Raw genomic sequence first — 23,224 nt, 5'->3', positions numbered from 1 at the left:
AAGGACCAGTGTAAAACTGGGATTTTGAAAGACCAATTTGAGAAATTGGAATTTTGAAGGACCAATGTGATAATTGGATTGGATGAAGACCCAGTGTTAGACTCGATTTGGAAGGACCAACGTGAGAATTGGTTTTGACGAAGAACCAATGTTAAACTGGATTTGAAAGGACCAACGTGAGAATTGGATTTGATGAAGGACCAGTGTTAGACTGGATTTGGAAGGACCAACATGAGAATTGGATTTGATGAAGGACCAATGTTAGAATTGGATTTGATGACGGACCAGTGTTAGACTGGATTTGGAAGGACCAATGTAAGAATTGGATTTGATAAAGGACCAGTGTTAGACTGGATTTGGAAGGACCAACATGAGAATTGGATTTGATGAAGGACCAATGTGAGAATTGGATTTGATGACGGACCAGTGTTAGACTGGATTTGGAAGGACCAATGTGAGAATTGGATTTGGTGAAGGACCAATGTGAGAATTGGATTTGATGAAGGACCAATGTTAGACTGGATTTGGAAAGACCAATGTGAGAATTGGATTTGATGAAGGACCAATGTGAGAATTAGATTTGATGAAGGACCAGTGTTAGACTGGATTTGGAAGGACCAATGTGAGAATTGAATTTGGTGAAGAACCAATGTGAGAATTGGATTTGGAAGGACCAACGTGAGAATTGGATTTGATGAAGGACCAATGTGAGAATTGGATTTGATGACGGACCAGTGTTAGACTGGATTTGGAAGGACCATTATAGAAGGCTGCGCTGTTTCTTTGCCTGGTTTCAGGATTATCCCTTATCCTAAATGGGAATGAAAACTTGAGTCAAAACCTGGATTTTCAAAAGAAAAATAGTCCAACTCGAGCATTGGATCTAAAAAGGGGAGTCCGAATAAGAACTCGAGACTTCAAAAGCAAAAGATAAAAAGGAAAAAAACCCGAGTTTGAAACTCAAATTTTCGAAGAAACGATTGGTCCAACACAAACATTGGATCCAAAAGAAAGTTCGAGTCAGAACTCGGAACTTCAAACGAAAGATAAAAAAGGGAAAACCTGAGTCGGAACGCAGATCTTCAAAATAAAAGATAAAAGAAAAACCCGAGTTTGAAAACTTGAATTTTTAAAGAAACGATTGGTTCCAACACGAGCATTGGATCCAAAAAAAAGTCCGAGTCGAAACTCGGAACTTCAAACGAAAGATAAAAAGGGGAAAACCCAAGTCAGAACGTGGATCTTCAAAATAAAAGATAAAAGAAAAACCTGAGTTTGAAAACTCAAATTTTCAAAGAAACGATTGGTTCCAACACGAGCATTGGATCAAAAAGGAAGTCCGAGTCGAAACTCGAAACTTCAAACGAAAGATAAAAAGCGAAAAACCCGAGTCAGAACGAGGATCTTCAAAATAAAAGATAAAAGAAAAACTCGAGTTTGAAAACTCGAGTTTTCAAACAAACGATTGGTTCAAGGATGAGCATTGGATCCAAAAGGAAGTCTGAGTCAGAACTCGAAACTTCAAACGAAAGATAAAAAGGAGAAATCTCGAGTCAAAACGCGAATCTTCAAAATAAAAGATAAAAGAAAAACCCGAGTTTGAAAACTCAAATTTTCAAAGAAACGATTGGTTCCAACACGAGCATTGGATCCAAAAGGAAGTCTGAGTCGGAACTCGGAACTTCAAAATAAAAGATAAAAGAAAAACCCGAGCTAGAAAAGTTGAATTTTCGAAGAAACGATTGGTTCCAACACGAGCATTGGATGCAAAAGGAACTCCGAGTCAAAACTCGGAACTTCAAACGAAAGATAAAAAAGGGAAAACCCGAGTCATAACTCAGATCTTCAAAATAAAAGATAAAAGAAAAACCCGAGTTTGAAAACTTGAATTTTTTAAGCAACGATTGGTTCCAACACGAGCATTGGATCCAAAAGGAAGTCCGAGTCGGAACTCAGAACTTCAAATGAAAGATAAAGGGGGAAAAACCCGAGTCAAAACTCGGATCTTCAAAATAAAAGATAAAAGGAAAACCCGAGTTTGAAAACTCAAATTTTCGAAGCAACGATTGGTCCAATGCGAGCATTAGATCAAAAAGGAAGTCTGAGTCGAAACTCGGAACTTCAAACGAAAAAAAGGGGAAAACCCAAGTCTGAACCCGGGTTCTCAAAATAAAAGATAAAAGAAAAACCCAAGTTTGAAAACTCGAATTTTCAAAGCAACGATTGGTCTAATGCGAGCATTGGATCCAAAAGGAAGTCTGAGTCGGAACTCGAAACATCAAACAAAAGATAAAAGGGGAAAACCCGAGTCGGAACCCAGATTTTCAAAATAAAAGATAAAAGCAAAAACCCGAGTTTTGAAAACTCAAATTTTCAAAAAAATGATTGGTCCCAACACGAGCATTGGATCCAAAAAGAAGTCCGAGTCGAAACTGTAAACTTTAAACGAAAGATAAAAGGAGAAAACCAGGGTCAGAACTCGGATTTTCAAAATAAAAGATAAAAGAAAAATCCAAGTTTGAAAACTCAAATTTTTGAAGCAACGATTGGTTCCAACACAAGCATTGGATCCAAAAGGAAGTCTGAGTCAGAACTCAGAACTTCAAATGAAAGATAAAAGGGGAAAACCCGAGTTGGAACTCGGATCTTGAAAATAAAAGATAAAAGGAAAAATCCGAGTTTTAAAAGCTCAAATTTTCAAAGAAACGATTGGTTCCAACACGAGCATCGGATTCAAAAGGAAGTCTGAGTCGAAACTCGAAACTTCAAACAAAAGATAAAAGGGGAAAACCCGAGTCGGAACTCGGATCTTCAAAATAGAAGATAAAAGAAAATCGAATAGAATTGATGAGAATTGAGGAAATTATGGAAAATGATTCAGGTTTATCCCTTAACCTGAAAGGAAAAAAGTAAAAATTGACAAAATTGATAAAAAGTTGATGAATCAAAAGAATTAATAAAGATCGATAAAGAATCAATAGAATTGATAAAGAATAAAAATTGATAAAGAATTGACAAGGACGAACAAAAAAATTTGGTAAGAATTGATAAAATTTGGTGAAAAATTGATGACGCTTGAAAAATGCTGAAAGACTTCAGAATTATCCTTTATCCTGAAGGAAGAAGGATCTCGCGGGACGAGGTTCAGGTTTATCCCTTAACCTGAGCGGAAAAATAATAAAATTGACAAAATTTGCAAAATTGATAAAAAGTTAATAAAGAATTGATAAAAATTGATAAAGAATCAATAAAATTGATAAAAAATAATGAAGAATAAATTTTTTATAAAGAATTGACAAAGTTCTAATGAAAATTGGTAAAATTGCCGAAAAAATTGATGACACTTGAAAGATGATGAAAAGACTTCAGGATTATCCTTTATCCTGAAGGAAGAAGGACCTCGTAGGACGAGGTTCAGGTTTATCCTTTAACTTGTGCGAGAAAATTGAATGAATAAAATTTAAAAAAGTTTTGATAAAAATTAGATGAAGAATCGATAAAAATTAGATGAAGAATCGATAAAAATTGATGAAAATTGATAAAGAATAAAATTGAAAAAACTTGATTATAAAGAATCAATAAAGATTAAAGAAATTGATAGAATTAATGAGAAATTAACAGGTTGATGAAATTAATAAAGATGAAATAAAAAAATTATTTGATAAAACTGACACAAATAGATAAAAGATTGATGAGAAATTGATAAAATTTGAGGGAAAAGAGTTTGTTTGATCCTGCCTGCATACGTGATCTTTAAAGTGAGACGAGATGGTTCATGAGAAAATCATTTTTGGAAAGAGGATCAACCGCGAGGTTGATTTTAAAGAATGATCAACACGAGAGTTGATCTTTGAAGAAGAATCAACACGAGGGTTGATTTTGAAGAGAGATCAACATGAGGGTTGATTTTTGAAGACAATGGTTCGAAACTGATTTTGAAAAAGAAAGATCAATACGATGGTTGATTTTGAAAAAGATGGGACCAAAATATTGAACTTTTTGTGATCACGATGAAGATTTTACATAAATTTTTAAAATTTCATGATTTTAAAAAACCCTCATAGGTAATTTCATTTCTCTCATGAATGATGTCAGGATTGTCCCTCATCCTGAAAAGAGTAGAAATTTGATGGCAAAGAAGATTTTTGAACTGTAAATATAATTTTAACAATAAAAGATGCCCCAATATGGAAAAAGAAAGAATAATTGAATACCAGAGATATAAAGGAAATTGACATTTCATTGATAAGCAAAAATTGAAAACAAAAACTTGAATATTTACAAGCACGTGACCAAAAGACCGCAAAAGACTAGGGCTAACTTGCCCCTACAAGTTTTTTTGAGTGATCTGGGAAAGGCTTGGTCAGGATAGCGGGGTGCTCTTCGTCTTCGTCCTCTATCATAAGGTTTTTATCAATGAAGTCCTGGATGATGTTCTTGAGAATGAAGCAGTGTTCGATATCGTGCCCCACTGCCCAGTGAAACTTGCAAAATTTGTCTTTCCATTTTTCCAGGGAGACAGGAGGATCAACAACTCTTGGAAGTTTAACCATCCCTTTGCTCAACATGTATTCAAGGACCTGCTCGAGGGACTATTCTAAAGTAGTGAACTGGCGGTCATAACTCCAACCGTCACGCTTTATCTTTTCTTTTTGTTTGGACAAAACCGACTTATCATTTTGTTTGTAGAGTTCCTCTCGCTGACCCGCCTGCTTGTTCTTGCCATCTTTGTTGCTATTGCCGCCAGAGTTGGCTGAGAAGGTATAATTTGCCTTCTTTTTGGAATCTTGATAGCTCTTGATGAGGGTGATGCCCTCATACATTCCATTGTCCATTCTCATCTCGAGCCACTCAGCTCGTTCAATAAGTTCGATGAATGATTTTGACAGGTAGGTAGAAATAAGACTCTTGAGAGGTTGAGAGAAATTGTTCAAAATAATCTGGAGCACGTGCTCCTCTGAGATGGGAGTTCTCATTTTGTTGCAGGTATCTCTCCACCTCTGAATGAAATCTATGGCCTTTTCTTTGTCCTCTTGCTTCAGATTATATAAGTGATTGAGGGTTGGCAGTGCCTCAGTGTTGAACATGAATCGCTCCACAAACATATTAACAACTTTGTCAAAATCTTGCAGCTCAACGGGGTTGATGTGTTCTGCATACCACTTTGCTACTACGCCTTCGAGACTGCGCGGGAAGCACAAGAAAAGAGCACGATTGTCTTCACTGAATCTGGCACACTCTGCAAAAAATATTGCAATATGGGTCTTTGGGTTGTCGGATCCATCAAATTTAATGAACTTTCTGGGGAGGTCTTCCAAGTTGCTGTCCCCATCCAACCCTAGATAAAAGTCTTGCCTGGTGTATGCTTTCTTCCCCTTGTCTCGGATTTATAGGTCCTTGACTATCTTAGTTAGCGCTTGGATTGAATCTTTTGTTGGGACCCCGTCTCTAGGATTGTTCACTGATTCGGGCTCTTCTACAACCTTCTTGGGTTGTTACAAATGTCTTGTGATGAACACAAACTTCTCTTCTACGGAATCTTCTTCTGCCGATTCTGTACCCTCAGAGGTGTTGTCCTGCTGGATTTTCCTCTTGTTGATCCTGACATGCTTTTTCATTGGCTTTCTCTTGATCTTGTTTTTAGAGGATGCTTTCTTCGAACCTGCCCCAGCCTGTTCAGATATTATTTTAGCCATCATTTTTTTGAATATCTTATACATTGCTGAATCAACATCATCTTCTTCTGAATCATGTCTTCGGGACAATCTCGGAGAGTTCCTTCCTCCACTTCACTGTCATTGTGCTGCTGAGCTGCTCTCATTTGAACCATGATGGAATGCATGATGTATAAAATAAGGGAAGGGTTTAGATTGAAGATTATTTTTAGAGTAAGAGAGGTAGTTAAGAAAAAGTTGAAAAGAGATCTCCTGATAAAGAGATTTTATATGAAGAAGATAGAATGTATGAGGAAGAGCATTTTGAAGATGGATAACAAGACTTGAATATTTTGAAAAATTACAGGCAGGATCAAAAGAATTGAATAAATCAGAAGAGAAAAAAGAAAAATATACCTGGACTTTAAAAAATAGAAGAAGACTTCAAAAATGACTCTGAAGAAACATGGAAAGAGAAAAGTATACCTATATTTTGAGAAAAAGTTTTTAAAAGAATGTTCAGGGAAACACATAATCCTTGATTTTGAGAAAATAAAGGAATTTTTGAAATAAACATCCAGAGTTTTGAAAAAGGTAAAGTAAATAAGAATTTACAAGATAATATCCACAAAAGAAGTCAAACCATACAAGCAATGATATACAGAACAACATTCAATAGAAGCTGACTCTAGATGCAATATATGAAATGGCTTGTAGGACCTTAATCCTAACTCTATGGTTCAGATAATCTAATTTCAATCAAGGTATGCCGATATACTCAAGTCGAAGCTCGAAGTACGTGGCATAGAAATATTTCTCCAATTCTAAGGTAATGGCTTCCTAATATCCTTGAGTACCTACCGATATACTTCGGACTATGGCCCTTAAGTATGTGGTAGGGGGTGTTAACCCAAATAAGTGGTCCAGTTGTGAGGCTCTCTCCCAAACTATGGTTCAGTGAGACAGCCCAACAACATAAAGACCGAAACAAAATAGGTAGTGATATTTTTGAAAATATGTTCAACATGTAAAAAAATCAGATGGCTCTAATCCAAGTCCTAAAAAGATAGAATTTAAATGAAGAAAAGCATACACTTGCATACATTGTTTGCATTCAATCCCTAGAATTGAGGAGAGTTGTATTTCAGACCTAAGTCTAAGTGAGCATGGAATAGTCTCCTCAATATGGTCCTACCAAACCATACTTAGATCCTATATGCATTATGTCAGCTAGGACAAAGTCTAGGCTCCTAAGGTTTGCATGGAAATGAAGCTGACATTTGTAGAATAAAGACTTAGATAATATCAAAGCAAAGCAAAAGGCACAAATCCAACCAGACGAAGACGAGTGCCATCACGGTCGCCACTTTTGTGATCATTGCAAAAATTTTCCTCTTGCATTCCTCTCTTTTCCTCCTTTTTCCCTTTCTAGCCTCTATTCCCTTTTTGAAGGGAAATCAAAGATAGAAAAAAAAGAGAGAAAAGAAAAGAAAAGAAAAGAAAGAGAGATAGAGGAACTCTTTTGCAAAGGTCTCACTTGACCTAAATTTTGAAAATATTTTGAAATTACTCGCCTTCATTTTGAAAATTTATGGGAAAATGGAGAGACAGGATTCGCTCGTCGGTACGAGGTTCGACCTTTCTTGACACCTTTACCAGGGGTAATTGAACCAAGGATCTAACTTATGCCTTTTGCTTTGCCTAAATATTGTCTAAGAATTTATTCTAAGTCTAAGAATGCACAAAGAATCATGCTTGTGTGAATGCAAATGCAAAAAAAATGTATGCTTTTAAGAAGAAGATTTTAGAATTTTGTTTTTTCCATGTGATTTTGAAATATATTTGAAGACACTTGAAGAAATGATTCAAAGGGTTGAAATTGGTTTTAAAAAAGTTAGATTTTGAATCTAACTCAGAATTTGAAATGGATCTGGAAGGAGAGACTTGAAATTCCAAATCTTGGAATAATCAGAGTTTGGAAAATGGATTTTGAATTTGAATGGATTGATTCTGAAAAATGAATTCTTAATTTCAGAACCTGAAACAAGAATTGAATTTGGATTTAGATTTAAGAAGTAGATTTGAAAAATGGTTTTGGAAATGAAACTGGGTTTGAAATCTGGAATCCTAGATGGAATTGGATCAAAAACCTGGAATCCATGATGGAATTGGATCTTACAATCTGGAATCCAAGATGATATTGGATTTGAAATCTGAAATCCTAGATGAATATTGGATTTGAAAATCTGAATCCAAGGTGAAAGGGGATTTGAAATCCAGAATCCAATATGGAATTGGATCTGAAATGGGGAATAGATTTTGAAAATGGAATTTGGATTTTGGAAATCCAGATGAAACTCGAAATTGGATCTGAGAAATCCTAAATTGATTTTGAAAGGGAGATGAAATTTTAGAAAAAAACCAATTTTCAGAGTGAATACCAAGTTTTGATTTTTAAAGTCTGGTTTAAGACTTAGAATTTTGGAATTTTGAGAAATAAAGAATAAATCTTGAATTCAGACTTGAATTCTGAATTTAGAAGATGATCTGAAAGATTTGGGCACCTGAAGTGAAGAATAAAGAATAAAACTTGATTTTAAAACTAAAATTTTTGAAATCAGGTGATGAATCTGAGAATTTCAAAGTTAAATTGAACTTTGAAATTTGATCTGAAATGTTAAATTGAATTTGAAATTGAATCATGAAAATGAATTTAGAATTTCAAAGTTGAATTGAACTTTGAAATTTGATTTAAATTGGAAATTGAATTATTGAATATAAAAATGAATTTGAAATTTCAAAGTCAAATTGGACTTTGAAATTGAAGTTTGAATTTTTGAAATAAGATAGAATTGAGAATAGAAAGATGAATTTGAATTTATAAGAATTGAAGATTGATTTGAGAAGTGAAGAAGATATTTGAAGAATTATCTCAGAATCACTTGGATTTTGAAATAATATGAAAAGAATTTTGAAAATATGATGTAATTCTATCCTAAATGATGAATGAATTAAAGAATTTTGAAAATTCGATATTGAAAACCATATTTCATTCTTTAAATAAATTGAAATAAGATTGAAGATATAATACATTTCTGACTATGGTCATAAAATGTATTATATAATAATCATATTTAAATTCAAATGAAGAATAAAATACATTTTAGTGCCTTTATAGAGTTTAATATGCATGCTCATACATTCTAATCTAAGCTAGAAATGTAAAATTCTTATTATTATCTAGCTATTACAACATTGAAATTGAATTGAAAAACAAATCCTTAAACTAAGAAAGAAAAGCAATATTTTCCATCTTTTCCTACAAAACAGGGTTAGTATATAGCAAAATACAGTAGAAAGCATGTGAGAAAATGAAGGATGTCATGTAAAAACCCAAGCAGATATGTAAGAAGGCAAACATCCAAATGTATATATATAAAAAAAAATGTAGGATACCCTAAGTTAATCAGGAAATGAATGTTGAAATATATGTGAATGACATCCTAAGTTAATCATAACATATATATACATCATCTAAATGAAAATGTGGTGTTTGTATTTGATGGTGTTATATATATATATATATATATATATATATATATATATATATATATATATATATATATATATATATATATATATATATATATATATATATATATAATCACAAGTGGACAACTATGTATACATTTGCAATATGCAAATACCTGTGCAAATACATATACCAAAAGGAGGTATAATACAAGTACTAACTGTCATAGGAATGAAGATACGTAGATATGTATGCTATGGTGGAGCTAATTGGAGTTGCAGGGATAGCATGAGATGGTGTTGGTAGAGGGAAGTGTGCATGGTAATGCTGCTATGGACATCACATCAAATGAAGATGTGGTGCGGGTAGGTGAAAATGGAAATGTGAAGTAGGAAGTGCTTATAAAGAAGGTATACAGGTGGGTGTCACTGCTGTGCAGGCGAAGATGCTACCGAATGCAAGTTGCAAAGGTGCGGGTGACAGTGAGCTATTGATGTGCAGAGGGTTGCGTATAAGTGATGTGAATGAAGGAGCAGGTTATGCCCAGGCTGCTGCAAACGATACTTTAGCAACAATGACAGGGGGAGGTAAGGTGCAGTGAGAGTGATTGTATTTGCGCAGGTGATGAGGTTGGAGATGTACTGGTAATGGTGTTATGAAGGGTAGGTTGTAGCAGTGAAAGTAATGGGAGCAACAGGTAAACTGGCTGTCAGTGAGGGTATGTGGCAGTCCACAGATGGTAATATGCTGATGGTGAGTGTTTGTTTTACTGCATATCAGTTCACCCTTGTGTCGAGGAAAGTCCACCTGATTTTACTCGAAGTTGAACTTTTCTGCCCTCCATAAATCTGGTTGATGCTTGTCAATTCAAAGACTTCCAGGCACTGCTCACTTTTTTCTTGTTTGAAGGACTCCCCTGATACTCACGAAATCTGCCTTCCATGATTCCTCAAAACTGGAATTTCTTGATTTGTATTCAGAACTCAGGCAAGGAATGTGTCCCAACTTAGATCTGCCATTTTGAGAGCTAGCAATGATAACTGAGGATGTCTCAAAGCCCAGACAATGTCAGCCTTAAAATGCATTAGCAGCACATTAACCAAGTATCGCCCTTATGCAGAAATATAGTTTGTCAGGGGGAAAAGGTTGTGAATCATTAGTGTGGAGTGTTGTATAGGGAATAAAACAAGTATTTACACCATGGCAAAAGCATGAATTCAGACTGTGATAAGATTCCAGAAAGCAAAAGACCATAGTACCATGATAAATAAAAAGATAAAAAGAAAAAAAAAGAACTGAATATGACAATCAGAGGCTATGACTGAAGATAGTGATAATACCTGATCAAAAGCAATGGAGAGTCCAAGGGTGTTTTTGGATGTGATGCAGTAGTGAGATGGAGAACTGTATTGTAAACCCCTATCTCCTCAATTCCAACCCCATGGCAATAACCAGCTTTCCTTGTCATGACACGGTTGGAATTTCTGCACATTGCAAGTACGACCTCAAGGCCAATTCTAGACATGGCACCATATTTTCATGAGGTCTCTTGCTGCTCTCTATATGCCAGTTTATCATTCTGACCAAGGACAGGGCATTAGAGCAATACATCCTGAGGGACTGGGATACCTCCTTCAGGCATTCACAAAATCAGATTAATCACTCAAATGTAAATCGAGATGTCATACAACTGTAAAACCAATAAGTCTCATCACTATTCAATCTCCTGAATCGGCTTGTTGATTACAAAGAATCTTGGTGATAAACCTGCACATAAAGAAAAAGAATGTCCACGAATTAACTGTAATCCAACTTCATAATCTACCGATAGTAAATCAAATGGTCCTAGTCCTTGAATAATATCCTAAGTGAGATAATATGCATAAAATGAACACCACTCATGAACCTGCCACTAGAACAACTAATTGAAACCTTTCCTACAAGTTTCGTTCTGCAAACAGAGTTATGGTTCGACCATCAAAGCGATTACCTTTATCATGCAGCACTCTGTCACCTTCTGTAATCCCACAAATTTTTTTTTTTTGATGGGATGTCAGCGCCTTTAAAGCGTTGTGATTGATCGCTCCATCTCTCATGAGAATACATAATAGGGTCGATTACCCCTGTTTGCTTACCGCTCACCCAAGTTCAATCACCATATTAACAAGTTCTTAAAAAAAAAATAAGAAATGGAAGGACATGCCCTTGAAGGGAACACACCTAACATACAAACCAAACGATAATCCGAACATCAGCAATAGGATCATGAAACACAAGTCAATGTTCGTCCCCTTTCATCACTTTCTTCACTCTCAGGTTCAGCTCTTCATAATCCTTCTCCAGTGTAGTCAGATTTTCATGAGCGTCAGAGAATTCATCACTTTTCATACCTTTATCAGTGTATCGGTGAACACAGGTACACTTAGCATACATAAGATCAAACTGATGATCACAACGGTTTATAAGCATCATTTATTTTTATTTTATATTTTTTTTGTCAAAGCGTGATACCAATGATATAGATAGAATCCCATGGTCATGGTACATCATTATGAAGTGTGGTGAAGCAAAATTTCGAAAGCGATTACTAACAAAATCACTTGAATGTCAAAATGAAGCAGAGGTAATGAACCCCAAAGTGCTTACAGTATGGATGGCAATTGCAACCACATAAGGGTACAAACGAAGGGATGACATGCCATATGAATGTAATGATGCTACGCAAGATCAAAGACACCTGGGTAATGAGCTTGCAATGTATAGAATCGATGAAGTAAAGAGGATGAAACAACAACAACAACAACAACTACGCCTTCATCCCAAAACAATTGGGGTCAGCGATATGAACCAAAAAAGAAATTCATTTTGGGTCTTCCACATGAATCATTTTCCTCCAATCATTTCTATCCAACGCCATGTCCTCGGTGAGGTTCAAAGCATTCATATCCTTTCCTATCATCTCCATCCAAGTCTTCCTAGGCCTACCCCGACCTCTTTTAACTAATATATTTTCCCATTTCTCCAACCTTCTAACTGGAGCATCATTAGGCCTTCGCCGAATATGTCCAAACCACCGTAAACGATTCTCTCGCATCTTATTTTCAATGGGTGCAACACCTACCTTCTTACGTATCTCTTCGTTCCGAATCTTATCTTTTATTGTAATTCCACACATCCATCTAAGCATCCGCATCTCAGCTACACTCATTTTTTGAATATGATGTCTCTTGGCAGCCCAACATTCCGTACCATATAGTAAAGCGAGTCTAATAGTTGTCCTATAAAACTTTCCCTTCAACCGCAATGGCATTCTACGATCGCACAGCACTCCAGTAGCACTTTTCCATTTCATCCACCCAACCTTTATCCTATGATTTACATCTCCATCAATTTCTCCATACTTTTGAATGATGGATCCCAAATATTTGAAATAATCATTCACCGGTATATCTTGCTCACCAAGCTTCACTACACTCCCATCCCTACTTCGTTGCTTACTAAACCGACATTCCATATATTCAGTCTTACTCTTACTCAACTTAAAACCTCTAGCTTCCAATGTCTGTCTCCATAATTCTAACTTAGCATTAACCCCAGCTCTAGACTCATCAATCAAAACAATATCATCAGCAAACAACATACACCACGGTACATTTTCTTGAATTGATCTCGTAAGCTCATCCATCACTATCGCAAATAGGAAAGGGCTTAAAGCAGATCCTTGATGTAACCCAACCGTTATCGGAAAATTGGTTGTCACCCCTCCACAAGTGCGGACATTGGTTACTACTCCTTCATACATATCTTTAATTATACTAATGTACTTGAGAGAAACACCTTTCTTCATCATTGTCCACCAGAGAACGTCCCTAGGTACTCTATCGTATGCCTTCTCTAAATCAATAAAAACCATATGCAAATCTTTGTTCCTCTCTCTATATCTTTCAATAAGTTGTCTAAGAAGATGTATAGCTTCCATAGTTGATCTTCCAGGCATAAAACCAAATTGATTCTCCGATATCATGACAACCTTCCTCAACCTAGACTCAATCACCCTCTCCCAAAGTTTCATAGTATGACTCATGAGTTTTATACCACGATAGTTTGTGCAATCTTGTATATCACCCTTATTCTTATATAAAGGCACCAAAGTACTCTTCCTCCACTCATTAGGCATCTTATTTGTTCGCCAAATCAAGTTAAAAAGATTTGTCAACCATTCTAAACCTTTCTCTCCCAAGCATTTCCAAGCCTCGATAGGTATACCATCTGGGCCAACTGCCCTTCTTGATTTCATTTTCTTCAAAGCCTCTGCAATTTCTTTCTTTTGAATCTTGCGCATGAAGTCACGATTTATCTCATGAAAAGGAATGGAGAAGTCTCCAAGATCTTGAGCATGACTATCATTAAATAGCTTATCAAAATAATCTTTCCATCTCTCCTTAATCTCCTCATCTTTGACTAAAACCCTTTGCGTTTCATCTTTGATACATCTAACCATACCCAAATCCTTCGATTTCCTATCTCTCATCTTTGCAAGCCTATAAATATCCTTCTCGCCTTCTTTGGTATCCAACTTGTCATAAACCTCCTTATATACCTTAGCCCTCGCGTTTCGAACAACTTTTTTAGCTTCCTTCTTTGCTATCATATACTTCTCCAAATTCTCATTATCACGACTCTTACTTAGATTTCTATAACACTCTCTTTTAACCTTAATAGCTAATTTGACATCCTCGTTCCACCATGATGTATCCTTACCTAGTGGTGCACCGCCTTTAGACTCACCCAATACCTCCTTAGCTACTTTTCTCATACCACCCGCTATCTTATTCCACATTGATTCTGAATCCTCCTCGAGACACCAATCAACTTCCTTAACTACCTGCTCTACAAACATTCCTTGTTTAGCTCCTTTCAGTGCCCACCACTTAATTCTAGGATCTATCCTATGTCTATCCCTTTTGCGGCATTGTCTAATTCTAAGATCTAAAATTAAGACTCTATGTTGTGTAGCTACACTTTCTCCTGGTATAACCTTACAATCGATGCAACAACCCCTATCTCTCTTTCTAAGTAGGAAAAAATCTATCTGACTCGTATTAACCCCACTTTTAAATGTTACTAGGTGAGACTCCCTCTTCCTAAACCAAGTGTTTGCTAAGATCATATCATAGGACAAACAAAAATCTAAAATCCTTTCTCCACTTTCATTTCTTTCTCCTATACCATATCCTCCATGGATATTCTCAAATCCCTCCCTACTAATGCCTACATGTCCATTAAGGTCACCGCCGATGAAAAGCTTTTCTCCATAAGATGTCTCTTGTACTACTCCATCTAAATCTTCCCAAAATTGATGCTTAATGGAATCATCTAAACCTACTTGAGGTGCATAAACACTAATAATATTAATAATATCCGTACCTAATACTAATTTAATAAGTAAAATTCTATCACCCTTCCTACGGACCTCAACTACATTATCTATAAACTGACGACTCATAACAATCCCTACTCCATTCCTATTCCTATTTATTCCTGTATACCAAATCTTATATCCCCAAGGTTCTATCACTTTAGCTTTCTCACCTACCCATTTGGTCTCTTGAAGACATAAAATATCAATCTTTCTCCTACACATAACATCTACTAACTCTACCAACTTACCAGTTAAAGACCCTATGTTCCAAGTGGCTAACCTAATTTTATGGTCTTGGACTAACTTCTTTACCCCCACCCGTCCAACAAAGTGAGGGAACCCTTGCCTATTTGACACCACACCCGGGCGCCGGTGTGACGCGTCGCTTCTGGGCGACGACCTAGCAACCCTTGCACATTTATCACTGCCTCCGAGCCTAGAGAGTACAGCGCGTCGCTCAGTAGGGAACGCCCCAACGAAATTCTCATATTGGTTCATTTTCATAGGATATGACAAAGTTTTTATGCTGGCTGTCACAGGCCTACCGCAACCCTCCTCCTTTATCCGGGCTTGGGACCGGCAGTGTATAACTACACAGGCGGAGTTGAAACATGATACTAAAATTCCACAAATAATTCTGATCAATAAAAAAAAGCGACGAGAAAACCACAGGAATTTAAATCGAAATGCAAACAGAGGATCGAAAACCAGGATATAATCCGATTTAAAACATTGGAATGCAATGGAAAAGAAAAGGGAAATCAGAAAGGAAATCGTCCATAGATCGGAATGCCACAAAAATGCAAAATGAAAGAAGAAAACAAAAGAGAAAATATATTGGAATAGAGTTATTCTGTTGATGTTGCTATAAGCAACCCAACACGCTCGATAGTGTGTTAAAAGGGGATAAAGTGAGGAAAATCCAGAGGAAATATATATATATATATATATATATATATATATATATATATATATATATATAAGGACGAAAAACTAAAAACAACAGAGGGGAGAGGGAATGAAAAAGAAAACCAAGAGATAAAGTCTGAACAATAAAAGAAAATGTAATAAAGAGAGAAGAATTTTGTAGAAAATCAAAAGAAGGGAGAAGTGCTTACTTACGTGTTACTGCAGCAAGGGATAGGCGGCCGACCTCCTCCAGATGATGGAGAGGGGGATCAGAGATGAAGAAGGAGGAAATGAAGAAGCGAGGGGGGAGAAAGAGTGATTGGATGGATCCAGAGGAAAGCGTGAACCATGGGGAGGTGAGAACGGATCAGATGCAGATGAAAAAGAGTTGTGCTGGGGTGAAACACGATGAAGGAAGAGGACCCCCTGATGGTTGTATATATAGGGAGAAGAGAAGGAGAGAGAGAGAGAGAGAGAGAGAGAGAGAGAGAGAGAGAGAGAGAGAGAGAGAGAGAGAGAAGGTGGAGGCCATGCCCTCCATCGCCCCTCCTTGCGGTTCTCTTTGCAACGGCAGGCTATTGGGGATTTTCAACTTGTGTCCTCCGAGTTTTAAAAATTTTGACAAGAGGGCTTGTTTATAAGGTTTTCTCAAAAGGGAGTTTAACTATGAAAATTTTCAAAAAAAGAGGGTTGGGTCACTTTCTGAATTTTTTAAGAAAGGGGGGTAAAAACCCTAAAATGTGAAGGAAATACAAAGGATGGGGTCTAAACGGGGTTTTTGAAGTATTTTTGTAAAAAAATTGTTTTGAAATTATAAGTTTTTCTAAAAATGAGGTTTTTTGGAAAATACATGATTTATTTCAAAAAATTAACCCCAAAATGAGAAGATATTGATTTTGGATCTCGCATTAAGATTGGATCTAGATAAAACATTCGAGAAAATTCAAAGAATTGATTCTTTTGATGTTTTTGAAAATAAGAGATCCGGGATCAGAATTGGATCCAAATATCCGATTTGGATCATAAATTGGGTCAAAAATAAGAATTGAATCTGGATTCGAGTGAATTCGAGAAATGAATAGATTTTTTATCAGAAGTTGACCCGATTATTCAGAAGATGTGAGTCAGGAAAAAAAAAGGGGATTTTTGAATTTTTGGAAAAATTTGGGGTGTTTACAAATCAACCATTGCATAATGACATGAAAATCACGGCTCTTAAACCCATAAAATTGTCCCTCGTCTATCTTCACAACCCGAGCAATGTTAGAGACGCATCCATCTAAAAATTTGAATTGTCTCAACCATTGACATATCTGCTTTACTTGATCTGGTCCAAGCACGTATCTTGCCTTTTGTTTTAGTACTTTACCATTGTACTCTTAGAGTTCCAATTCTGGTCTTTTACATATTACTTTTAAATCCATATGAGCCTTCAGATTATCCTTCGTTTTCCCTTTGACATTCATTACCGTATTGAACAAATTATCAAACACATTTTTCTTTACATGCATCACATCTAAATTATGTCATATCAATAAGGTCAACCAATATGGTAGTTTCCAAAATATAGATTTCTTTATCCAATTATGATCCTTCTCAAATCCAAGGAAGGGCATCGCACTACGGGCATCTGTCAGTCCATATCAAAAGTATCACAATCGTCTTAAGAACTCTGTGCTAAACAACCGTGTAGGTGGACCTTCTATTTCAGTTGTGCCTGCTCGAAACACATTTCTTTGTCGTCGAAATGGATGGTCGCTCGGTAGAAATCGACAGTGACAATCAAACCAGCATGACTTCCTTTCATGCATCAATCTAAAAGATTTTGTATCCTCCATGCAGTACAGACATGCCAACCTCCCATGTATACTTCAACCAGATAACATACCATATGCAGGGAAGTCACTAATTGTCCAAAGATCAGCAGCCTTCATATTGAAGTTTTGTTTTTTGTGAGCATCGTACATGAGAACACCGTCATCCCACAATATTTTCTGTTCATCAAACAATAGCCTTAAATATACATCAAGATTTTGGCCCGGAGATGTCGGACCATGGATCAATAGAGACAAGAAAATATTTTGACGCTTCATACACAAGCTTGGAGGAAGGTTGTATGGGGTGACAAATACCGGCCAACATGAGTATGGGGTTGATCTACCCCCCAAAGGATTAAATCCATATGTACATAAACCGAACCTAACATTTCTCGTTTCGAAGGTCTGATGAGTATGATCAAAGTGCTTTCAAGCTTCTACGTCAACAGGATACGTGATCTTGTCTTCATAATGTCAAACTTTATTTGCATGTTGTCTCATGTGTTTAGCTGTCCTCGAAGATATATACAATTGTTGCAATCTAGAGGTGAGAGGAAAGTAGCAGAGTGACTTGTATGACACTTCTTTTAACCTCGTGCTAGCATTGCCTCTTGTCTTTGGCTTGAACCGAGGATGCCCATATGATGGACATGATCTGTTATTTTCTTGATTTTTGAAATACAACATGCAGTGATTTGGTCAACCATCTATCTTTTGATACCCCATACCTAGAGCATTGACCATAACCTTCGCACGGTAGAAATTTTGTGGCAATTTCTCATATTTGGGGAATATAGTCTTTACAATAGATCACAGACGGTCAAAACGTGATTGACTCAAATTATACTCTGACTTCAAATTCAGTAGTTAAAGAACTGTAGACAAGATAGTGTGACTCTCACAACCTTTCCACAGTGGCTCATCAGCATCTCTAAGTAAGTCATAAAATCTATTAGCTACATCGTTTGTTGCTTCTTCCTCTACCCCAATCGGTACATCACTAGGACCCATAGCAGAACCAAGTTCTGGTCCCGTGGCATTAAATATTAAATCCGCATATGGATTATTGTGCACCACATCCACCCGTGTGTCAAAATTATTCTAAAATTCTTTACCATGAAGCGTCTAATTCTGATAACCACTCACAAAACCCTTCTTGTATAGGTGATGTCTAACGCCATGAGGTTCTACAAATCGATTATTCTTACACATCGTGTAGGGACACCTGATTCGACCGATAGGATCCACTGTACTAACACTTGCCATTGCAAATTCAATAAAACTGTCAACACCATTCAAATATTCAAGCGATACCTCATTATCAACTATCCGATGGTACATTCATTCATGGTTTGCAGTCATTTTATCCTATAATATTACAGATATTAACTTCACAAGTTAAAAGAGAATCATAAGATTGCTATGTGGTTTGCAAATCTGTTAGAAATTCTTATTTGGTGATTTTTGGTGGGTAATTTTCTTTCCCTTTTTACCATAAACATGCTTAATATAAAATGCAATTCTATGAACTATTATGCATGCATTGATAATTTAATATTTTCGTGTGTAACACCATCACATCATATTTACACACATCACAAGGATATTTAGAAAGATGAAATCACATTCACAAACATGATACATTTAATTTAAGCATTTTTCATGATACAATTTTACATGGAATGCATAATCAAATCTAAAATAACTTCATGCAAGCATGAATAGTCATGTCAAACTTTGCAATACATTCAATCATTCATATCACAACAATGTCAAACATGTACCTGCAACAAACACACTCTAATATCCCGCTAACTATTACCATGCCTAACATGGAATCTGAACTACACAAATAAAAGCACTTCTATTCTCATACATTCAAATCATGCTCAACATGATCTCCAAAATCCAGCAAAACAGTTCTAGATATTCACAACTAAGTGAGTGTGTAAAGAGAAAAGTGTTACATCTAAGAAAGTAAATAACATGTGATGTGCTTGCATCACTTACTCACCACGGGTATTTACCCGATTTGCATGCTTTTGTATTTACATTTTTCTTGTTTCTTTTTGCATGACATTTTAAGTCGCATAAGATGCTTAACATTAAGCATCACACATTTTGCTCTGCTACGCACCTGCAATGACAAAGACTGTCGACCAAAGACAAAGACACATGCAGTGGGCTTCGTCACGCCCTGCCTGACGAAAGGGGAACATGGCAGGGGGTAGATTCCCCTCTCCTTATCGGCAGAAGAACCACTCAGGTAGGGGCTTTGCCCTCCCTGCCTGACAAGAAAAGACAACATCAGGGAGGCAGAGCCCCTGTCGACCAGAGAAACAAAGTGGACAGGGGATGGAGGGGCTCCACACCCTGCCGACTGAAAGAACCAAGGAGAGGGGGCTCCGCCCATTGCAGACCGAATGAAAACAAAGAAGGAACGGGGGAGGGGCTGAACCCCTCCCTCGCAACTCAAGCAACAGGGAGGTGGTCTCGACCCCTCCCTTACGAAGAAGGACAAATGGGAGGGGGCTGAGCCCCTCCCTCAAAACTGAAGAAAATGCAAACATGACAACAGGGAGGCATAGCCCCTACAGGTCGAAGAAACAAAGTGGACAAGGGGCGGAGGGGCTCCGCACCCTGCCGACTGAAAGAACCAAGGAGAAGGGGCTCCCCCCCTTACCGATCAAATGAAAACAAAGAGGGAACGGGGGAGGATCCAAACCCCTCCCTCGTAACTCAAGCAACAGAGAGGAGGTCTCGGCCTCCCTCAAAATTGAAGAAAATGCAGACATGGAGAAGAGGGAGGGGGTCTCGGCCCCTCCCCTATGAAGAAGGAGAAACGGGAAGGGGCTAAGCCCCTCCCTCAAAACTAAGAAAAAAAGACAGGGAGGGAACTAGACCCCTTGCTAGAGAAAAAGAAGGGAACGGGTGGGGCAATGACCTTGCCCCTGCTTATCGGAAACACCAAGGCAGTAGGGGCAAAGCCCCTGCTAGCCGGAAGGAACAAGACAATGGCCCAAATCCCTTGTTGAAATTTTTTTCACAGGCGGCAGGGGGTGTCTCCCTTACCGACCTATCAGAAAAATTGGCAGTGGCTTTAGCCCCTGTCGGTCGGCCATGGTTTGCTAGCAAGAAAGAACGACATGCCCCTGCCGGTCGACAGAAAAGAAAGAGAAGGAGAAGAAGAAGAAGAAGACACAGGAGAAAGAGAGAGGGAGTGAGAGGTTACCTAGAGAGGTGAATGAGCGTTTAACTATGAGAGTCGAACGAGGGAGAAGGTTTGACAATGTAAGAGAGGTAAGAAGTAACACGACGGTCGGCAGAAGGAGAGAGGGTTTGGGGAAAGTGAGTGAGAGTTCGGGGTCGGTGGTCGATGGTGGCACACAACGGCGAGAGAGATGGAGTGAGGGAAGAAGTAACTCGGGCGATGGGCGGCGACTGCGTGAAAGGAATGAAAAAGAAAGGGGCTCGTATTAGGGTTTTATGAGGGAAATTAGCGATGGATTAGCGACAAAAAAATTATGTTTCATAATCCATCGTGAATTAGCGACAGAGTAGCGACGAAAAAATTCTGTCGCGAAGTTGCGATGGAGTTTGAGACAAAATTTTTCTGTCGCTAATCCGTCTTTAATTAGCGATGAATTTTGAGACAAAAATTTTTTGTTGCTAATTCCACAACTAATTCCAATTTTATGGATGACTAGTTTTCTCTAGCTAATCCGTCCCAAATTTGCAATGAATTATTTTCGTCGCAAATTTTCATCGCTAATTAACATTTTTCTTATAGTATTTTTGCATTATGATTGGAGACAATCTAATATCATAGAAAACAAAAAGACAAAGTACAATCTCTTGATCTTCAAGAGAAGCAGAGTATAGGCCCATGACAGTAGCCACATGCGAGATGACATAGATAAGACATCTCCTTCATGATTTTGACATCAATCATCAAGAACTAATGGTTTTGAATTAACGTGCAAAACACATAGAGGTCATGTAGTTCGCGAAAAGATCCAGAAAGGAATAATTCAGACTAAGTATGTTCTCAGCAAAAATCAATGTGTTGATATTTTGACTAAGGAGCAAGTTGGTGTGATAAATTCGCACACTCCAACTTGATGGGGAGTGTTAGATTTGTTATATTTTTTCTAATGTTTTCCTATTTACTGTGTGGTAAATATGGAGTGTAATCTTATCTTTTGTGTTAGATTTTTATTTTTTGGTTTACTGAAATAGAGGAGAAGATAGATTAGCGTGAATCCCTTAGTTTGGGATGTAATAGAGGTCACTTAAAGGGGGTTTTCTTTTTCTGTTATCATACATATATATATATATATATATATATATATATATATATATATATATATATATATATATATATATATATATATATATATATATATTGTGTATTCTTTTTGTAAAATAGATAACAACAGAAAATAAGTGCTCTTCTTCTCCACCAGGTATTCTTCTTATTCTATATCATTTTCCTATATACAATAGGGCGGGTGATGAGAATGATTTTGCGCTATCGGAACGCAATAAAAATGATCAAACTCTTATTTATCGAAAGAAAACAAAATACTTGTGAGAAACGCTGATCAGTGGGCTAACGATGACCGAACAAAAAGTACAAAGAACTGGAGGCCGATACCCAGAAAACCCCATATATCAAATGACCAGACCAAATAAAAAGCAAACTAGCAGTACAACTGATTATTTAGAAGTGATGTTTAACGATCGAGCTTTCTTTTTGAGCCCATGGGAAGATGGCAAGGTATACTGTTCTGAGCTTCTGGATCCTTGAGGTAAAAGGCGGTCAAGCTCTTCAACTATTCTATCGAGGTCGTTCGTTCTGAGCTTCCGGTTCTTGAGATAGAAGGGGACCAAGTTCTTCAACTATTCTAGCCATATCTGTGCTTCCCGATCCTTGGTGACTGAGCTCTTCGACTATCCTAGCCCGATCTGAGCGTCCTGGTAATTGAGATAGAAGGTGACGAAGCACTTCAACTATTCTAGCCGTATCTGACCTCCCCGTTACTTGAGAGAGGATGCGATTAAGCGGTTCAATTATTCCAGCCTCATGGGAAGCAGATGCCATGGGTAGTTGCATTTCTTTGTGCTTGTGGACGTATTTGAACTCCACGGAATCTATTGCCAATACCTGAGGAGGGAAAATGGTAATAATAACAATATTAATGATAAACAAAAGGCAAAAGTAGTTTCTCCTTGGACCCTTAGACCTGCATACTTGAGCCCAATACATTTTAAATTTTTTGAAATTTAATCAGATGGACTCAGCCCCCGTTTACTATGTATGCGAATTGGGATCGAAACTCGGCCTTTAATTGGGATGTTACCTATCATCTCTTTCCATCACAAAGCCAAATTACAAGCGAGTTAATTATAGGCCAATTACGTGAGAATAATGCCTCCTCATTCCTTTCTTTCATCAACACCACTATCCCGTAGAATGCAGGGGCCACGGCACGGCATGCATTCTCATTTGATTGGCCTATATCATCAGTTTCTATAGAATAAGTGAAGCAGTAATACCATCCTTTTGAAGATATTATAGATGTGTGGAAAAATCTTCAATTTTCTCTTTTGAAATTATTGGGCGCTCATCTTTGGTGAATTCAACAGGAGAAATGAAATCTGTTAAGAACAAAGATTCCAACCAAAAAACAACTTTTGGTCAAATTAGAGAACCAATGTGATGAGATGACAACAAACTTTTGAAAAAAAATGTATGTCTAAGTTAATTTGTTAGTACAGTCTCGAGGCATCTTTTTGTTTAGTACACACTCGTGTTGAAAACCAACAGCAATAGCAAGACAAGAAAAGGGAGTGAAATTGGAACCCCTTTATTGTCTTGAATTCATAG

Source organism: Nuphar pumila, chromosome 11 (assembly GCF_984573655.1).
Source record: "Nuphar pumila chromosome 11, dmNupPumi1.hap1.1, whole genome shotgun sequence".
NCBI lineage: Eukaryota > Viridiplantae > Streptophyta > Magnoliopsida > Nymphaeales > Nymphaeaceae > Nuphar > Nuphar pumila.
The sequence above is the reverse complement of the archived record's forward strand: the minus strand, read 5'-3'. Positions refer to the sequence as shown.